Source organism: Lithobates pipiens, unplaced genomic scaffold, assembly GCF_037356315.1.
Source record: "Lithobates pipiens isolate NorthernLeopardFrog02 unplaced genomic scaffold, aLitPip1_a1.2 Scaffold_13, whole genome shotgun sequence".
Lineage (NCBI taxonomy): Eukaryota > Metazoa > Chordata > Amphibia > Anura > Ranidae > Lithobates > Lithobates pipiens.
Genome location: NW_027507718.1, coordinates 421,300,144 through 421,322,187, shown reverse-complemented (window position 1 = coordinate 421,322,187; position 22,044 = coordinate 421,300,144). Strand labels below are relative to the sequence as shown.

At 39.2% G+C, this 22,044-nt stretch overlaps 1 protein-coding gene across 1 annotated transcript in view; it reads left to right on the top strand.

Annotated features, from left to right (window-relative positions):
- The first annotated feature begins 9,831 nt into the window (after nt 1-9,831).
- Nucleotides 9,832-22,044, top strand: part of RHOH (ras homolog family member H) — a 67,461-nt gene continuing 55,248 nt past the window's right edge. The window contains exon 1 of the mRNA XM_077477603.1: nt 9,832-10,009. The gene's annotated coding sequence lies outside the window, so the exon portion shown is untranslated. The remainder of the gene's footprint in view (nt 10,010-22,044) is intronic.

Here is a 22,044-nt window from a genome sequence, read left to right as displayed (position 1 = left end):
TGGAAGAGAAATCCAGCTCAACAATCTGGTCTGGATTCTTCTTCTTCAACCTCCTATCCTCCTTCCCTCCTGCATCTGCCATTGCCTCCCCATTCTGTTAAGGGTTCACCTACTCGCTGCTAGCCTAATTCTGACATTATTCGTATTTCTCCCAAAATATCATCCAAAACAATACCCACTCAACCAAATCTCAATCAGCCAAATAAAGTTATTAACACTCAAACCACTCCAGTTACTACTACTATCATGTCTCAGAGACCTCCTTTGTCTTTCGCTGTGTACCCAGGGAATTCATGTCATTCAGGTAATACACCACCATCTACTTCCAGTATGGGTAATTCTGTTGCTGAATACCAGGATCTCACATCCTTATCTGGTACTCAGAATCAGACACAATTAGCTAATAGTCCTCCTAAGGCATGTTCCATCACTTTTGGAGGTCCCTTATTGTCTATCCCTGAGTCTTTTTTAGCAGTGACCACCCGATCCAGCCCAACATCAGTGATAACAACAACAAAAAGAAAACACGTAGAAGAGGCAGGAGAGGGGGGAAACATAAGTCCAGACCCACTATGCCTGGACAAACAGTAGAAACTATAAAAATATACAATTTATCTTCCTATAAGCTAAGTGATCAAGAATTTTCATTATTATCCAGAGGCCTAAATTTTGCTTTTACCATCCACCCAAATCCTTTCACTATGTTTAAGGATTTGAATAAATGTATTAGAAATCTTACCCTAAAGAGGCACTTTAATATGAAAGCTCATAATACCATTCATGATGATGCCTCTCCTGCAGAGGATCTTTCCCACCAAGTAGTTAACCCTAGTGAACAACAGGCACTCCAAGATCTTTGTGATCTTTGGAATGTGGACGAGGATGACAAATTAGTCGTCTGGTCCCAATATTCCAACTGTTCCCTTTCAACATACTTCTTTTAGACCTAAGTCCATCTTTAATCCCATCCAGTCCAAGGGTCCTTTTTTGTCCACATTCTATCAAGTGGTTTACAAGGAACTTATTGATCTCTTTTCATCACAATCGTCCAGATCACATTAATTAAAAAACGATCTTAGTTCTTCTGAAAAATCTGCTCTCAAATCCCTTAGTACCAACCGAGAGATTGTTATTAAACAAGCCGACAAAGGGGGCGGCATCGTTTTACAGAATACAGTTGATTATCTGAGGGAGGCAGATCGCCTCCTTTCTAATTCGACCACTTACGAAAAACTTACTAAGGATCCTCTACCCAAATTTATTGAGGAGTCCAATAATTTGGTAGCACAAGCCTTGACAGCTGGTGTACTAAATAAAACTGAGGCAGCCTTCTTCAAGAAACCATTTTTCCAAGTCCCATATATATATCATTTGCCAAAAATCCACAAAGATATAACCCACCTGGTCGTCCAATTGTTGCTTCAATGGATAGCATTACCACCTTGTATTCGTTTTATATATAGATCATTTTTTGCAGTCACAAGCCCAGTCACTTCCTTCCTACATAAGAGATGGTGCACATCTGATTGAATTACTAAGTCCCTATATGTGGGAACCCTCCTATGTGTGGGTTTCTTTGGATGTGTGCTCTTTATACACGTCCATACCACATACAGTGGGTTTACAAGCAGTTGCACATTATTTGAACCAATATCTTAGTATTAACCCCCAGCAGGTTGATTTTCTTGTTCAAGCTACTCAGTTTTGTTTGGAACACAATTATTTTTCATTCAATGGTGACTTTTATCTACAAAAACAGGGGACTGCCATGGGGGCAAATTTTTCCCCGAGTTACGCTAACCTAACTATGGGGCTGTGGGAGACCAGGTGGCTGGGTATAGATAACCCTTACTCAGCGCACCTAGTCTTCTACGGCAGATATATAGATGATATTATTATTATTTGGGATGGAGCAGAGAATTTAGTTCAAGACTTTGTAGCGTATTGTAACACCAACCCCTTTGGCTTAACGTTCACTTTAGACATGGATCTCGATTCCATACGTTTTTTAGATTTGGAACTTTCTCATTCAGATAGCACCATCCAGGTGAAGAACTATATCAAGCCGACAGCTGGAAATTCATTTCTACTTTATTCTAGCTGCCATCACCCCAGGTGGGTATATAATGTCCCAAAAAGCCAGTTCCATCGACTTAGGCTTAACTGTGCCAAGTTGGATGATTATAATTCCCAGTGCTTAATACTTAAAAGGAAGTTTCTAGACAAGGTTATCCCCACAATCTTATAGATGAAGCCTGTGTGTCGTTCCAAACTGAAAATCTGACAAGCCCTTCTACTAAACATGCCTCTGATCCGTCTATACGGTATATCACACAGTACCATGCCAATTATAACAAAATGGAGTTTATTTTAAAAAAAAATTGGTCCATCTTGACTCAAGATCCCCATTTATCTACAATTATTCCTGATATTCCCAAATTTGCCTATAGAAGGGTCCTAGCATCAAGAGCAAAATTGCTCCAAGCAAAATGAGGCCTCAGACTAAACACCACCAATTAAGACAACTCACGCTCATTCCCCTTGTAGGGATGTTTTGTTGTAACAAAGCATGTTGCCTTACCTGCTCGTTTGTTCCTCATGGCAAAAAATCTTTTACCACCAATGGCAAAACTTTCACTCTCAGTTAATTTTACAACTGTTCTACCTAATACATAGTGTACTGTATCTCTTGATCCTGTGGCCTCCTCTACATTGGGAGAACTATAAGGGCATTGAGAGCCAGATTTGGTGATCATCGCAGAGCTGTACAGACCAACAACCCCAAATACAGTGTCGCACGTCACTTTACTACCCATCATCATAGTAAGACCTCGAATTTTCAAGTATGGGCAATTGAATCCATACCCGACAAACATTCTCCTGCTGAGAGATTTTCTTTTGTTTGTAGGCAAGATATGTTTTGGATTTATATGTTAAACAGCTTATCGCCTCATGGGTTAAATGAAGAAATTAAAATCAACACCATTATTTAGTTATGTGCGTTTTTCTGTACGCATGTCTTTTTTATTTAACAACACATGCTTTTATGAATTAGATGTCTTGAGGTCATTTGAATGCATATATATATATATATATACATGAATCTCTTTTTTTATATATTGTGTGTGGTTTTACGTGCATATGTGGTTTACGTGTGCGTTTGTGCGCATGGATGTGCACATCCATTGGTATTCACGTGATGTATGTGTACACACACAAACATATATATATATATATATATATATATATATATATATATATATATATATATATATATATATATATATATGTATATATATATATATATATATATATGGATTTTTAAATTATATTTAGATATATTCTTAATAATAATTTGTTTATTTACATTTGGCTTACATTGAGAGAGAGAAATATATATACATGTATGGCTGTATGCATGTATATATAAATGCGTTTGTACGCATATATCCGTCTAAATGTTGTTTTTTGAAGTTTGACTTATCAAAATAATTATTTTTGCTCATTTATTATTCACATGTGTCCAGCTTTCATGTATTATTCCATCTGTATGCATTTATTGTTTATTTTTATTTTTGATTTTATTCATTTATTATTTATCAACAGGAATGCTTGCCTTAAGATGTGATAATACGAGCCTCTCAAAACATTTCATGATGATAGGAGTTAGGCCAACTGGGCGATAATCATTTAATCATGATACCACAGATTTTTTAGGTATTGGGACAATAGTAGTAGATTTAAAACAAGAAGATACTACAGCCTGCTTCATTGACAAATTAAAAATATCAGTAAAAACACCTGCTAACTGGTCAGCACATTCCCTCAGTATACGGCCTGACACCCCGTCTGGTCCTGCTGCCTTTCTAATGTCAATCTTCCTCAAATTTGACCTGACCTCATGTATTTTTAATACCTGTAAATGGTCATCCTCCACTAGTTCTTTACTATGGGTTTCACATCTCATATTTTGACCCTCAAAGCGAGCAAAAAATTGGTTTAAGGTGTCAGAGAGCACTTTACAAACCTGTGTATTCCTAGATTTAAAATCTGCCATTGTTTTAATCCCCTTCTACATGCTCCTAGAATTTTGATTTTCAAAATAAGATTCAATGCGCTGTTTATATCTACGCTTAGCCTCCTTAATGCCTTTTTTAATTAATTCCAAGCTTTCCTATAAGCCATAGGGTCGCCCAATCTAAAGGCCAAATTCCTTGCTCTAAGCTGAGCCCTTACTTTACCATCCAACCAAGGCTTTTGGTTTGGGAATACCTTAATAGATTTTGTAACTAGGAACAGCTCCATACAAAAGCAAATATAAGCTAGAACATATGAAGCATATTCCTCTGCATCCTGTGCAAATACATTTCAATCGGTTGAAAGGACTCTTGCAGGAGTGAATTTGATTCCTCGCTACTGAATAGGTAGAAAAGCTAAATGGCTTGTTGTTTTTTTATAAACTCTTGGTAAATCTTGAAAGTGTACAAAAAAGAATTGGGGAATCCACTTGTGAGGCAGTGACACCTTCCTTGTGACGTTGTGGGAGGATGTGGTACCACAAACTGAGTCCTAAAGACAAGTGAGAAGCTGGGGGGTAATTTAACCATTCAGTGCCTACCCATAAAAGTAAGTTTTACATGCAGCTGGACTTAAAAAAATTATAAAAATACCATTCTTCTTATTAGCAGAATTTCACTATTCCTTATTGTTACAGCTATACATTATATCACTTAAAGTGTAAATTTGTCAAATATTTATGGTTTTGCTTTCTCTTTCTTGTTTCATGTTTGCTGTATCTCCATCTTCCTGTTTCATTTACATTTTCCATTCATTCATTAACCACATTTTCATATTGTTCACATTCTCGTAATTTCCTCTTGCTGCTGTATTTGCTGAAATCCGACATGTCATGTTGATAAACAGTGTGATTGCTGCATATTTCTCATGAATTCGTGTGTAAAGAAAAGAGGAACAAAACATTAATTCATTTTTTTAAGAGATAAATCAGTGCAGAGGAATGCCAGTTGCTAGGGGCATCCACCCCTTCCAATATTCAATATGGCTGTGTTTATCATAAGGCACTCAAGCCAAGGGGAGGGGGTTGGTAGCAGTCAGTCCAGGTAAAGGTAATAAGGATGGTGCATTGTATGTGTGCAGACTAATCGGGCAGATTGATCTTCCACGCAGCAATGCTTGCATAGTTTTTATTGCCAGGTGTCATTCAACAGAGCCAGTTAGTAACTGGACATCTGGCACAGAACCCCTCATTGCAATGTACTGAGCCTGTCTGAATTATAGAGCTGTGGGCTACGGATCTGCATTTAGAGATTGAAGTTGGTATCTGCATATTGAGTCCCCTGAGTTCTGGGGCTTCTGGTGTACTCAGGGGGACTAAAGAAACCTACAGGTACCTCTCAGTAGCTGTTTGTAACATTTTATGACAGGTTTAATGAATGTAAAATATGGTGGGCTTAGGAGAACAAAGCCAGTCACAATTAGGCCTATGCAAGAATCTGAATATTCACTCTAGATATTTCATATATTTTGTAGCTTAGTTATGAAAGATGTATTTATAATTGATCATTACTTAACCTTACTTGCTGTGTCTAAGGCATCATTCACATAACCGTACTGATGCGTACACCCATGCAAAGTTCATCCGCATATTTCGTGCAGCCTGTTGAAATCAATTGCATGGACCTGAATGCAAACTCTTTGCAGAAATGATTATAGTCTTCATTCATGGTCTCATGGTCTGGTAGTTGCTGTTCCGTCAACTGCTTGACCTCAAGCTGATACCACAGTCGTACTGTTTAGCACAATATTATTGTGTTGATCAGGGAGCCATCTATGGGTTTTTAGCTACAATTGCCAGCTAATTATTTTCAAGGAGGAAGCAGGAAGTACTTTGTATTTGTTTACAAAGTTTAACCCTCACATCATTGCAGAGCCATCTTTCACGAAGCACACCAGTGAGGCTCTCCAATTTTTTCCCTTTGATACACATATGCTTGGAAGTCTATTTATTGTTTGTTAAAGTTTATGGTATGTTTGGATTACACTGCTATGTATTTGCTGTGGGATTTGAAGGCGAGACGAAAAAATGTGTTTATTGTATGCATTTGAAAGAGGCATGTGTAAAAGCATATTGTAACCTCAGTTTGTTTTGTTGTATTGCAGTTTTACAGAACTATCCACAGAGGTAAAACGTTAAAGGAGAAGTCTATCCTGAGCTTGTGTGGCTGGGCTTCTCCTATGGGTCACAGGAGTGCAATTCGTTTTCTGCTCTCTGCTGATGTTACTGGAATGAGTCCAGGCACTGCATCATCACGACAATAAAGTCTGGATCTGCCAGGTGCCTGGATTGATTCCTGTCTCAGCCTCTCACCGAGCTGCTGAGAGCCTGAGGTGGCCACTCCCCACCCCTCCACAGCTTAGTGCTCCAGTGAGCGTGGAGGAGCAGAGAGGAGAGCTGATGATTGACAGGCAGCAGCTCTCCACTCAGGGATATGTGAGAACCAAGCCATTGGCAATTTTTGATGGCTCGGTTCTTAGTGCAGAGGCACCGGGGGACAGATGTAGCATCGGACCAATGCTGCATCCACCTACTTAAGTATGAATGGGCAAAAAATAAAATAAAACATACTTCTCTTTTAAAGTAGATGAATAAACATATTTTTTAGAGGATTTTTAAAAGCCCTATTTTTTTTTGTCTGCGTCCCACTGGTGAGATTAACGGGAAACAACAGTACAGTAAATATTTCCATAAATAGTCAAAATTCCCTGTTGTCACCAGAACTGGTGTGCCAATTAGATGATTTCCCCTCGCCTCCTGTTCTAGGGACAACAGTAAAATTTAGATTTCCTATAACTTTTTGTTCTGGTAAAATGTGTCATACAGAAAATAGAGAGCTTGTGCATAGAACAAGGATAGGGTTCTGCTCTGACATTTATTCTTTACATCTGCGTAACATGTTGACTCAGCAGCGTTTTAAAGACAATTTTTTTTTTCTTTTCTAGTTTTTGGATAGAATGCAGAAGGGTAATATGCCTGTTAGGCTTTTGCTGCTGTCTGTGTCCCCACTGAGGAGATTTACCCTAATGTCCTGGTGACCCTTGACACTAGACTGAAAGTGAGGAAAAATAATACATTTTAATTGATCACTAGAACAGGAATAGAGTGTAAATCTTCCAATGATGATACTTGTTCCAGTGCCAACTGAAGCTGGCTATAAATGGATCCAAATTTGTCAGAATTTTGATCCATCTATGGCTATTCCTGTTCAAGAGGAGTCAACCTAATGATTGACTCCTCTTGAATGGGGATGTTGAAAAATTTGTGTCTGATCAATGTATTATGACTGTGGTGGAACCACCAGTCCTCCGGTATGGGGCTCCAGGAGCAGAGGGAAAAGGATGTGAACAGAGAGAGTGACTGGTGCAAGGAAGTCAGAAATAACTAGAACTGATCCCCATACAGCAGCTGAAAGTCAGCTTCTACTCCTCTCTCTTCCGCCAGCTTTTACCTGCTGCAGGGGGATCCATTACACCAGGGATATGCAATTAGCGGACCTCCAACTGTTGCACAACTACAAGTCCCATCATGCCGCTGCCTCTGGGTGTCATGCTTGTGGCTGTCAGAGTCTTGCTATGCCTCATGGGACTTGTAGTTCTGCAACAGCTGGAGGGCCGCTAAATGCATATCCCTGCATTACACTAACGCCCCCCCATGACACCAATCAATCCACATCCTTTTCCTCCTGCTGACTGGGCCCCTCACTGTGTGCTGCCCCGTGTATGCTGTGTACCCCTTCCCCAATGCAGCGCTGCCAACTTCCCGCCTCTACCTCATTCCAGCTGCAGCCATCACACATGCTCACGGGGGATGTTGTGCATTGGGGAGCCTTTGGAAGGGGCTGGTAAATATGTCATATTTACTGGCCCCTTCCTTTCCGAAATGAACACCGTGAGTGATTGGTAATGATCATTCACTGCGTTCATTCAAAATTGTAAAAAAATCATTAAAAATTAACTATTAAATTAAACTATTAAAAAAATGAAGGGCTCATTCACACAGTTTCTTATACAATGTGAATGAGTGGGTTGTTTATGCGGCCTGTTACTCTATGGGGACACTGAGGCTATCTGAACATAGCTGCAGGTTCTAATTTGACAGGTGTGCAAAGAAAAAAAAAACAGTGGTCCAAACTGCACACTGCCTGTATTCAGGGCCAGACACCTGTACCCACACACCTGCCAAATTAGGACCTTCAGCTATGTTTATAGAGCTCCTGTGTCCCTATAGCATAAAATAGCATGCCTACACACAGCTCCAGGCACATACAACAATGATCTATTCTGTACAGGCCACAGCACCATGTTAAAAAGACATGCTGGTAGGTTAATTGTTGTCTGTCTAAATTGGCCCTAGTATGTGTGTGTATGAATGTGAGTTAGGTGGACCTTAGATTTTAAGCGTCCTGAGATCAGGGACTGATAGAAATGTCTTATGTGAATGTACAAAATATGTGTAAAGCTCATGATTTCTATCAGGAACCCTGCATGTATGGTAATCTTAAGAGGGGGTTTTCTTTACTTTGGAGAGATTTCCTCTCACTTCTGGCTGTGTCAAGATGACAGGAAGTTAGGAGAAGATTCCTCACTAGGGCACACATGAAAAAAACAAAAAAAACAAAAAAACAACAAGTGACAGGGATTTTATGCTTATATGCTTTTTTTTTTTTTTTTTTTACAAAAAACAATTTTTTTTTATCCTACCGTAATTTTTATTTCCTGGTGCCTATCCATGGCAGCATACATGTGATAGTAGCCCCACCTACTTACACACACAGAACCAGTGCATAGCGTTAAGCGTTAATACCCACACAACAGCCCATTCCCTGTACAGCGCTAGGAACAAACTGGGTGAGTTCAGTATTCTGCCATGGATAGGCACCAGGAAAAGAAAATTAAGGTAAATATGATACAATTTTCTGTTTTCCTGGTGCCTCCATGGCAGCATACATGTGAAAGATCGAGAATTAGCTACCAGTGCGGGAAGCGTCAGCAAATCCTATTATAAGAAAGTGAGTAAGCTACTGACTTCACGCCAAAGACTGCTGCAGTGAGGACTGCTAAGCTCATCACAGGGAATGGGCTGTTGTGTGGGTGTTATCTCTTTATAGCTATGCACTGGTCCTGTGGGCAGAAGTAGGCGGGGCTACTATCACATGTATACTGCCATGGAGGCACCAGGAAAACAGAAGCGGAGAAAGCAGGTCCTGTCATCCTCTTTCTCATCGGGAATAAGCAAGGCGATCAAGTGAGCAAGTGGAATCTACAAGACGGAGGTGCTCATGTATAAGGGGCCTTCACAGTCTCATGCAAACAGTTCTATAATTTGGCTCCAAACTCCCTGTAAATGTGCTGCAGATTTTAATAATTGTTATCTACATTTTGTAAGACCACCAACTATTACTTTTTCCACCTTCTTTGCTAATTTATCTGAATGAATCCTCTAAGAAAAGTATTTGTAAAATGATTTCCTGAATTTAAAATCAATTTAAATAATTTTTAAAACTAAAAAAATTATCTTTAATAAGAACGTGTACTCTTCGTTTCCTTATGTATGCACTACTGGACAGTCTAGCGGTGACATTTCTAAGGCATATGTCCTCTTGAAATTTATGTCAGTGATAAGTGTTTCATTTTTGGCGTAGATTCTTGTCACCAGCACTCCTCGTTCAGCTAACACCTTGTTGCTGCTACTACTGCTGTGGGACAGGAAGCGGATATGTACATATAGTTATCACACAGCACATATGACACATCTGTCTGAACTGTTCCTCCTTTGCCCCCTCCTTCTCACATCGAGCCCCTTCCAGACGACTATCATTTTCACTACTAAAGACATCCGCTTCGAGGGTCTACAAGCACCCACGTTATGTCTCTGATTATACCAACAGAAGTGGACCTCCAGCCTGGCACCATAGCATCTCTGCATTGTCTGGTAAAACATTTCCGTTTTAAAGTACCTTATTACTACTATAGTTTAGTAAAGACACAGATTTCTGCACCACATATCTTTTATTGTACCACCAGTTATTCTTATAATATATAAAGGAGCAAAGAGACCTAGCCAGATTGTAATCACTGTATAACCCACTGTATGATTGTGAGGTTGTTTGCTGGTCATAAATATGAAATGTACAGAACCTTCACCAAGTTTCATAAACAACATTCAGATGGATGTTTATTTGAAGCCCTCCAATCAAATGGCTATATTAATATTTGATGCTATAGCTAAAATAAGAGGCCAGTCCAGTTCAAAGCTGGCTTGTTATGTACTCTCCTCTACTTTTCTAGTAGTTTTATCATTTTCATATTAAATTAATTGGTTGTCTCCACTTTGTAGCCAGTAAAAAAAAACATACCGAATTGCATGATTCAGAAATGGTTGTTTCAGCTTTGACTATCCAGTAGACATTTACATTTCTGTCATTTTATGAGATTCTCAATTGCTCTTTAAGTACTTACGGGAGAAAAAAATTTTTTTTGCTGTAATTATAATCCCTCACTAATATATATTGGCAACTGGATGAATGGCTTATTTTTTTACAGCAGAGCAGTCTATGACTATTAATTACCAAGGGTATATGAACTGACAAGGTATAGATATGTCCAAAGAAACTGGGACCACTGTAACTATATTCTCCAGAAAAGGACATTTTGAAATATTTAAATAATATTAAGCCATTGATTTCCCACTTGTGATTTAAAGTAGTTTCTTTTACTACTGGCTCAATGGTCTCGTTTCTATAGAGGTCTGACTGTTTTGTAGGATATAAGCCTTTCTGTCATTTATTCCATCACCTTAAAGCGTATTTTCAAGTGAGTTGCTTCTTTGGAGCATGTTTATAAATAAGACGCAAGAGGCACATTGAAGTTGTACAGAATAGCTTGTAAAGTGCAATTTGGCAACAGACTGAGGGACAATTTTTCTTATTTTTTTCTTTTTTTACGTGTGATACCATACAATGTTCGACCCAAGCCTTGATATTTTTAACCCTGTGTTATTACAGTGTGCATGTCTAGTATACAACTAATAATGAGATCTGTCAGCAAAGCACAGGGATAATTATGGTAAACATAACTCCTCAGCCCCCTCCTCATATGAAGGGAAGGTTAAATAGGCTTTTTAAGCAAATAAAAGGTAAGCAACAATTTTTTTATATTTTTGTAAGGTAGGGTATGCGAATTGAAACACGTAACAAATAAAAATAGTTGTTACTCAGAAGTGAAATTATACTAAAAATACATTTCCGAGTGTTTTACAGGCAGTGTATTTCTAAAAATGTAATAAAAAGAGAAAGATGATCAATGGGAAGTGCCACATTTTTGTGCAGTTTTCATACATTTAACAATTGCCATTGAACACAAAAAGCAGTTTGTTTTCCAAATCCCACAATTTCTGATTGGGGAAACAATGTCACAAATCAGCTGTATGCATTTCACATTTTGTTACCACAATTTTTAAAGAGTTATGTGTGATTTTGTAGTTAGTGGGGTTGATTTACTATAGGAGTAGGGAGTGCTTACATTACAATGTAAACATTCCTGGAGCTTAGTAAATACAGTGAAGCTGGGTTCACTTCAGGCCCAATCAAATGCAAGGGAAATGGAAAAAGGACACAGAAATGGAAACTGACGTGAACACAGTTTCACTTTATTTACTATGCCTAGTGGACATTTGTTTTGTTTCTTTAGTAAATCATCCTTAATAAATTCACTTTCATAAAGCTAGCCTTTGATCATTGCAATTATACTGCACTGATATCATGCGACGAATGCCATTATATTTTCAAGCATGGTCTAATTTCTAAAATCCTGCACAAGGTTGTTTCATTTAATTTTGCATTTCATAAATTTTTCCTGTGTTTTTTACCTTGGAAGAAAAATGTTTCCCTTTAAATCCTATTGGACTCTTCGCACCACTTACAGGTGCAGTACATTTTAAAAAAATCCTGCATGCTGCATCTTTGTGATGTGGCTTTGAAAAGCGCACCAAAAACGCAGCTTCCCATTGAAATTAATGGAAATTGCGTTAAAATCGCTGTAAAAAATGCACCTAGATATGCGTTTTAGGCGTGTGTTTGAGTCACATTTCCATTTTTCACAGGTACAGGCAATCCAAAAATGCACCAGAAACACACATCTGAAACACAGCAAAATCACGGTAAAAACGCATATGCATTTTTATCACAATTTTGCTACAGAGCAGTGTGAAAGGGCCCTAAACCTGAGCAAATGAATTGCATATAAACATCTTCCCTGCAGTAGCTTGCCTAGCAAAGCATAAGTAGGGCTAGAATAGGAATTTATTATCTTTTGACATTATTTGTTTGTATGAAAAAAAAAATCGCATTTTGTTTCTCTTGGTCATCCTGTCTTTCTGGACACACTAGTGCCACATTCTTCCTTGGATCAGGTGCATAATCAAAAAGTATAGCAGTAATAGGTTATTATTTTGAATTCAATTCTCATTGCAGTATCAAGATGTGGCTTTCCCTACACATTTACTGTATATTCTATAGATAGTACCATTGGTACTTATTCTGTAATGCAGTGTACTTCTATAGATATTGTTGGTAATTATTCTGTAATGCAGTGTAATTATATAGATACTGCCATTACTTATTCTGTAAGGCAGTGTAAAATTTAAGGATGATCCCCAAGATGGGGTGACCATCACAACCACTCACAGTTGTATTTAATGAAGCCAGATCAGAAATCTGATTGGTTGTTGTGGATTACTATGCTTTGCACACCATTGTTGCCCTTTGCACGGCTTCCCTGAATCTAGTAGCTGTAACGATTACTGGGCAGAAAACAGCGAAAGCTCTACTAATTAGAAATCACCTCTTTTTAAGCCGAATTCACCCAACCAAAAATTTTAATTTTAATGGCTATGGTACATCATTGTTCTTTGCACCATGGTATAAATCAAACTCTGCGTAATGAGAAAAAAATGTACTGTCAAACAAGATTTATGGCTATTTCGCAAATTAGTTTGTAAGCAATAAGTAATTGTATATGTCAGGCACCTACATATTGTTAATTCAATAAAGACCAGTTATTTGTAAAGATTGTGTATTCTCACAGATTTCATTACAATTAACAAGATTTAGATTCTAATGTAATAATCTATGTCCTACCCACCTTCTCATTAATAAAGCTAGGGAGTTCTTGTCCTTGGAAACAGCTGTACTTTAAGAGTAATTTAATCGTGCCTTTGCACAATTATAGATATAAGCTTGTGATGGCCACTATGACCATAACTGTTCAAAGAGAACACAGATTTTCAGAGATTATTCTGCAAAATTCCATAATGTCCCATCACTACCACATAAACTACTATGACTAACGATTATGATGATACTTGCATCTGTTCTATCGTTAAAAAAAATTAAAATATTGGCAAATGTTAATATATTACTGATAACACATACTGATCATGGTAGAATAGACATTCTAGAGCATATTAATGTCATGTTTATCAGACTACATATTTAATGATGCAATTGAAAGAGTCTTAATTTATCATATGCATTATACAATGTTTCATCATAATATAAAGTTTTTATGCAACATATCATAATATTATATTATGTAAAGTATCACTGTGCGGAGTAGTATACTTGTATAGGCGTAGCTGTCAGTTTGATGTGACATGGCATACGTTCATAGGATCCATAATTCAAATCTGATAAATGAGGGTGAAAATGTATTAGCTGTTATATAAGGATGATTTATATTTCGGATTTTTATTTGCCAAGTTGGCCATATAACATTTCAATATGTTTTTTTATGCGATAACATGTTTGCAGTGCTTTTTGTTGCTTTGTGAGGGGGAATCCTCAGCATACAAAATAATCGTAGAGTGTTTTTTCTTATTTTTTACCAATAAGTCAACCAAATCACTAAAAGAAAAAAAAAACATTATCAGATATAAAGTGTAGGCACCTAAAGGAACCTGCATAGCATCCAAGCCCCAACTGCCGGGCTGCTCTGCCATGCCAAAGCATTGACACTTAATGGAAGTGTTGGAGCTTACTTGATTCTTCTCGCCTCCTACATATTCCTATTGGCCCATCACTATGATGGGGTGCCTTACTGGGCAATAGGAAACTATAGTAAGCAGGAAGGGACAGGCAGATTTTAACACTGCCAGGAAGTGCTGGAACATTGCATGTTAGAAGGCCACAAAGGTGGGACCAGTAGGTGCCCAATTTTCATTCAGAGTTAAAATTCAAACAAGTGCCTGTATACACAGTATTTGTAAATATGAATGATGTGATTGAATTGAAAATTGATCACTCTATAAACACTGTATATGCCATTATATATGAGGTGCTCTGCTTCCCACAAAATAACGTGTGAGTTTTGATTATGTATGATCAGTTGATCTGTTAATGCTCTATGAGCCTAAATAATTGGTGTAGGGGTTTGCACTCTGGCCATGCAGTTGGAGATCCATGATTGAGTCTTTATTAAGGATTCTTCTTTTACCCCATATCTGGATTTCTTCCTGCTATCCAATTACTTGCCAGTACGTTAAATTAATTTCAGCTTAATGTGTGTGAGTTTAGGGGCATTCGATTGTAAGAAGCTGTTCGGAGTAACAGTCTGATGAGGTTTTTTTTTGTTTGTTTTTTTACTTTACAGTGAATATTTACTTTAATCATCCGGTTATATACATCAAAAATCCTGTTGTTTTTTTTCCTTTCTTGACTGGCTATTTAAAGTGAATACAGCCTAATATTATTAATTCACCTAGATGAGAATTCGCTTTGTTAAGTGAATATTCTCTGCCCCTTTAATATACTAATCCCAGTACATTTTAATGGAATATGTGGATGCTTTACTGCATAATGCCCTGTACACACGGTCGGACATTCCGACGACAAAATGCGTCTGATTTTTTTCAGACGGATTTTGGCCCAAACTTGTCTTGTATACACATGGTCGCACAAAGTTGTCGGAAAATCCGATTGTTCAGAACGAGGTGACATACAACACGCACGACGGGACTATAAAGAGGGCAGTAGCCAATAGCTTTTGTTTCGTAATTTATTCTGAGCATGCGTGGCACTTTGTCCGTCGGAATTGTCTACAAACGATCGGAATTTAAACAATCGGATTCTGTTGTCATAAAATTTTAGATCCAGCTTTCAAACTTTGTGTGTCAGAAATTCCGAAGGAAAAAGTCCAATGGAGCCCACACACGATCGGATTTTCTGACAACACGATCCAATCGCACATTTTCCGTCGGAAAGTCCGACCGTGTGTACAGAGCATTATTTGTAATCTACAGTTGTGCTAAATTGATTCAATGAACACTTGTTTTCCTTCAACATAAGTACAGTAGCTGACAGAAAACTTAAAACAGAAATAGAAAATAATTGTACACTTTTTTAGGCAGTGTTAAAACAAAGTTTTTGGTTCCTTTAATTTTTTTTGTTCAAAAATTTATAACGGTATTTGCTACCCCTATTTGTCCACAGTGTCTGAGAAATGAACACGTACTTTAAATATACATACATGTCTATGTTTTATGGTGGTTAGATAGCTGTGTGATTCAAGTATTAAATCCACACCAGCTAAAAAATAACGAAATGTTGACCACTAGGCCAAGTTCTATAGGACAACAAAGTGTGTGAAGTGTCTTTGTAGCATAAATCTTTTTTTTCATATACATATATTTATTGTGTATTTATTTATTGCAATCAATTCAAGCTGGCCTTGTATGTTTACGAGTTTGTTTCAACCAAATTTTTTGATGAAAACTAATTTAAAGCAATTTAATTAAGAAATGTTATTGTCCAGTTGTATAATAAAAAAATAAAAAAAGCCATACCTGTCCAGAAAAGTGAAATTTTAAACAGTATGCATTTCAGATTTAGAGAGTTTTTTCATATTTTTTACATTTTTAACTGTGACTCCTAATCAGATTCATGATCTGACCAAAGGTGGTCGACAAGCGGGCACTGGGGGTTCCTAGTCATCTTTGTATTAAGCTAAATACAAGCAGAGGCGACAGAGCATCAACAAAACGACAATAACAAAGTAATAATAATATTGTTAGACCTTAGATTCCTCAAGCAGGAATCTTTGAACGGACTTTCACATTGTGTGGCAAATGAAGTGTGAAAAACATCTGGCACACTTTACTGAAAAAAACACAAGCATGTTAACTAATAATAACAAAGATCGAATGCAAAATTCTACATGCAAAACAATGGTAAGTGGAAATTTCTAAGTTATAAATACTCTTTCTTTTTTTTAATTCACCGTGTATATGTTTTGTTTTTATCAACGAATCAGTACATCCTAGATACTCTGGCATCTTTCCAAACATAGTTTTTATGTCACGATGAAAACATCTGCTGAGTATTCCTGCTATGCAACTAGGATGTACAGTAGTAAATTTGTGTCTTCATTTTGTGTAAGTTAACAGCCATGTTTTTCTCCGAGGCCCTGCTAAACATACCCATTATGAAGTTGGTTTACTAAAGAAGTAGGGTTTCACCGATATCAGTGCCGATACTGAGCATTTGCACAAGTACTTGTACTTGTGCAAATGCTCAGATGCCTAATCTGATACCTTCTGGCAGGGCCGCTGATAGGCCAGTACAGCTGGCCCTGTTGTATCGGGCCTGGCATCCTCAGCATCGCCGGGGGTGGGGGTGTACATGCAACCTCACAGATGATCGGTGTGGCGGTGAGGACAGTTATAAGCACCAATCTCCCTGTATAGCTTTCAATAAAGCAGCTGATTGCCGCTCCCCCTCCTTTTCCTCCCACGGCTGTCAGCTGCTTTATTGAAAGCTATACAGGGTGATTGGTGTTTATAACTGCCCCCCCCCCCCACCACACCTCTTAGCCCTGACTGTCACCATGTCCTCCTCCAGCTCCCCAGGTCTTCCTCCAGCTCCCGGTGTCCTCCTCTGGCTCCCCGGGTCCTCCGTGTGTGCTCCTTCGGCTCTCCAGGTCTTCCTCCAGTCCGGCTCTCATCCCAGATTTGTGTTTATGATACTTAAAGGGGTTCTGCACTCATAATACAACATTTGCCCATTCTGTTGCCTCTAGTTAATATATCTCATAATGCCACCTGTTTTTTTTTTTTGATTCACCTACCTTTTGTAATCTTCAGTAGTTTATTTTAAACCCCTGCGGCGATGGGCGGTCTCTTGCGGGGATCAGCGTAATTTCCTGTTGAAGCCCGCACTATCTCCTGGGATCTCGTTCGTGTAATCCCAGGAGACATTGCGGCTAATGCACCCGACATCTCGCGAGATTTCGGGTGCTACAGCCGACATCTCGCGAGATTTCGGGTGCTACAGCCGACATCTCGCGTGATTTCGGTAATTACAGCCGAGATCTCGCGAGATCTCGGCTGTAATTACCAAAATCACGCGAGATGTCGGCTGTAGCACCCGAAATCTCGCGAGATGTCGGGTGCATTAGCCGCAATGTCTCCTGGGATTACACGAACGAGATCCCAGGAGACAGTGCGGGCTTCAACAGGAAATTACGCTGATCCCCGCAAGAGACCGCCCATCGCCGCAGGGGTTTAAAATAAACTACTGAAGATTACAAAAGGTAGGTGAATCAAAAAAAAAAAACAGGTGGCATTATGAGATATATTAACTAGAGGCAACAGAATGGGCAAATGTTGTATTATGAGTGCAGAACCCCTTTAAGTTTATGAATGAACAGGAGCCTCTGTCTCTGTTCATTTGTCTTCAGTGCAGCTGAGGCTGCAGAAAAGGGGACTGGGGAATCTCTGTCCTCAGTCTCTTTCAGTGTCTCAAAAGGGAGATATCAGGGGTCTGTTTAGACCCCTAATATCTCACCAAAGCCAACCCCCAACAGGGCTGATATTAAAAAGAAATAAAGAATTGTAATAAATAAATATTTAAACGTTAAATTGTAAAAATAATAAAAAATTAAATAAAAAAGACACTGACACAATCCACCCCCCCTCCCCCCCCCAAAAAAAAGTATTGTAAAAAAAAATGACATTAAAAATGACATAAAAAAAAAAGTATTGGTAGCCGGTATCGGTGAGTACTTGAAAAAAGTATCAGTGCTTGGTCTTAAAAAAGTGGTATCAGTGCAAGCCTATAAAGAAGTTGTTCACTTAGCAAAAGGAACGCGTACCCTTAAAGCAATTAAAGCAACCCTGTCATGCAAAATTCTACAATAACCACTGAAGCTCAAGAATTGAGTGTACTTATACTCCTGGGAGTCCCAGGTGTTGGCAAACAGCCAGAGCCAGTAGCCTGTACAAATCAATGGCAGGCTGTCAGACACCATGGCTGTACACCTGTATCTGCACATCTGAGTGGCTCGTGTCCAGGACTGCTCATCTGTCCCTGTATGCTTTTGAGCAGCCAGATGTGCAGCTACAGAAGTACAGCTGTGGCATCTGACAGCCTGTCATTGATTTATACAGGCTGCTGGATGTGGCTGTTTGACTCCTGCAGAAATGATTGGAATTCTTCCCTGTGTGCCCAAATGTGTCCCTGTGCATGAGCCCTTAAAAAAAGAATAAAAGAAAACCTCACTTTTCCCTGTGTCCTTGGCCCCATATAATGTAGGATATAGTAATGATATGAGGTCAGAGGGAGGAACCAGTAAAAGCTACAGGGGAACCAGGAGATTAACATTTTCCAGCAGACTTTGAGTGCCAGTTTTTGGTAGCTCTGGCAGCAGAAAAGGAAGATATTTTCTGCCTTCTTTTTACCGGTAACACAGGTTATTATAACAATTTTTGTGACAGGATCTTAAGGCAAAACTGATTTCACTTTGTTTACCCAATCATATGTAAGGGAAACAAAATAAAAATAAATGTTTGCGATCACATGATTTGGTGATTGAATCGAGAACTATTTCTTCCTATTTACTGAGTTAAGTAAGCATTCGCTTGGCAAAGTGAACTATCTGCACATAGGTCCAAATGCTGGAACATTTTTGCATAGGTGAGCAATTGGTATTTTTTATTTTGCCCTAAGTTAACCCCTTTAGGACCACCCAACACTTATGTGTGGCATTAAAAGGGTGAACTTCAATGCCCACAAAGTGCACATATGCGTTTTTAGGTGGGCAATGTTTATGTGCTCACTTTACACTCTCGGCACAAAGACCAAGCTGTCAAAGACGGCTCTCTGTCTGGGCTAAATACCAGTAGCCAGCGGAACCAGCTTACGATCATGTGACCACTGTGACAGCCACCGCCAATGCTTCCTGCTCTCCTGGGCGTACCAAAGTGTTTAAGAGGTTTCTTGCAGTAGATGTCCCCAGTCTGATGAACAATATCATGCAACTGACTATGACCCCAAGGTCGTTTTGGATCCACCCTAGCTTATTACTAAGCAGTGAAAAGAGAAGCAGCACAGTAAGGAGCTCATCCCTCTGTCACTCTGCTTTCTCCTCCTATCAGCATGTTACTTTTCAGCAAATAAGCTAATTGGCTGCTTGTACTGATTATTCCTTTCTATCTTTGAAAAGGGACTGCAAAGCCTAAAACCTGTTCAAATTCAGGTATTTACACCAATTGCATTAAAAATAAATTTAATGATGTATTAGTGATTACAGTGCTATATTCATTTGTATATTTTATATGTGTTTGGAGTTCAGCTTCAAGGCTAAAAAAACACAGCATATAATATAATGTGCATGATATAATAACAGTTAACGTGTATGTCCAGCCAAAACCTTTTTTGTTTTGCATATACTGTACAGTGGTAAGAAAGACTAACGTCCTCCCCCGAGTTTTATATGTCTTCCAAATGTTATCCTTTGACATCCCTATAGGATTTTTCTCAATGTTACAGTCTATTATAGCACACTATATTTGGAAGGGACAGTGTACTAGAATATCTCGAGATACTTTATATCGTCCTAAAAAACTGGGGGGATTAGCTTTACCAAATTTTAAATTATACTATCAAGCAATTGCAGTAACTCGCATGGCAGACTGGAAGTATGCTAGAAAGACTAGACCCTGGGTGGAACTTGAAATGTCACTGACAGATACCGATTTACCAGCAGTACCATGGATACCACGACCATTGAAAGGGCTAGCATCCACAATATCTCCTTTGACTAGATCAACCCTGGCAATATGGGACTCCCTGCATACTCGACACTGTTGGGAATACAATTCCCCACTAATGCCCTTGCTGAGACATGAATATTTCATGCCAAGAATCTTAGATAAGGGCTTTGATACATGGTTATCAGAGTCTACACCATTATTATATCAAGTACTAAAAGATTCAAAAATGAAATCATTAAAGTCCTTATGCAGAGTAGATCAGCCAACATTTATGGACCAGTGGAGATAAGTACAGCTGTCTCAATTTATTCCGAGTCTCCCGCAACCCATTTGCTCATTAAAAGAACTGAACCCCATTGAAATAATTATGCAATATAAAGACCCACCACAACATTGTATTTCTCTTTTCTATAAAGCTCTGATGTCCTTGTAATACCCTGGGTATCCAGACTATATAGGCCATTGGGAAAAAGACATACAAATTATACTTACAGATAAGCAAAAAGATAAGATTATACATTTTTTCCTATATGCCCGCTATCTCGAATAGAATGAGGTAAATTTTAAACTTCTTACTCTATGGCATTATACACCCGTAAAATTACACGGAATGTATAGTCCAGCTTTGCCCCTGTGCTGGAGGGAATGTGGGGATTGAGCTACACATGGGCACATATGGTGGTTTTGCCCTAAGATCCGCCCATTTTGGAAGGAAGTGGCAAAGGTGATCTCTCTGATATTGGGGCGAGTAATTCAACCTGAACCACTGACTTTTTTATTTCACTGTACGAACGAAACAACAAATCAATATATAGGATGTCTATGATTCCATATTCATGCTTGTAAATCTCTGATCTCGCTATATTGCTTAAAACCCCCCTCAGTCCCAGACCAATTTTCAGCTTTCAGCGCTGATACACTTTGAATGACAATTGCGCGGGCATACAACACTGTACCCAAATGAAATTTTTATCATTTTTTTCCCACAAATAGAGCTTTCTTTTGGTGGTATTTAGTTACAGCTCGGAGTTTTATTTTTTGCTAAACAAACAAAAAAAGATGCAAAAAAAAAAAAATCATGTTTTAATAGTTTGTTATAAAATTTTGCAAACGGGTCATTTTTCTCCTTCATTGAAGTGCGCTGATTAGGCGGCACTGATAGGCTGCATTGGTGGGCACTGATGGGCTGCATTGGTGGGCACTGATAGGCTGCACCGGTGGGCACTGATAGGCATAGTTAAGGCGGCACTAATAGGCACAGATAAGGCGGCACCGATGGGCACAGATAAGGCGGCACTGATGGGCAAAGATGGGCACAGATAAGATGGCACGGATGGGTGGCACGGATAAGTGGCACGGATGGGTGGCACGGATGGGTACTGATAGGTACCACAGATAGATGGGACTGATGGGCACTGATAGGTGGCACTGATAGGTGGCTCTGATAGGTGGCACTGCTGGGCACTGATGGGCGGCACTGCTGGGCACAGATGGGCGGCACTGCTGGGCACTGATGGGCGGCACTGGGGTGCAGCACCTTTGAGGCAGATTGGGTGGCACTGTGGGTGGCACTGTGGGTGGCACTGTGGGTGGCACTGTGGGTGGCACTGTGGGCACTATGGGCACTGACGGGGGGCACTGACGGGGGGCACTTACTTTTGCTTTTATTTTATTTCAGGATGGCACTGCGGGAGGCAGGTGGGCACAGGCAGGTGGCAGGTGGTCCCTTGTATTGATGGCCGTGATCGGGACTGATGTCCCGATCACGGCCGCCGGCGATCGGCTTTTTTTTTCTCTCCTCGCGCTGTCAGCGCGAGGAGGAATAATAGCCGATTACCAGCTCCGTTCTATCACATGATCAGCTGTCATTGGCTGACAGCTGATCACGTGATAAGGGGTCGGGATCGACCCCTTACACGGAT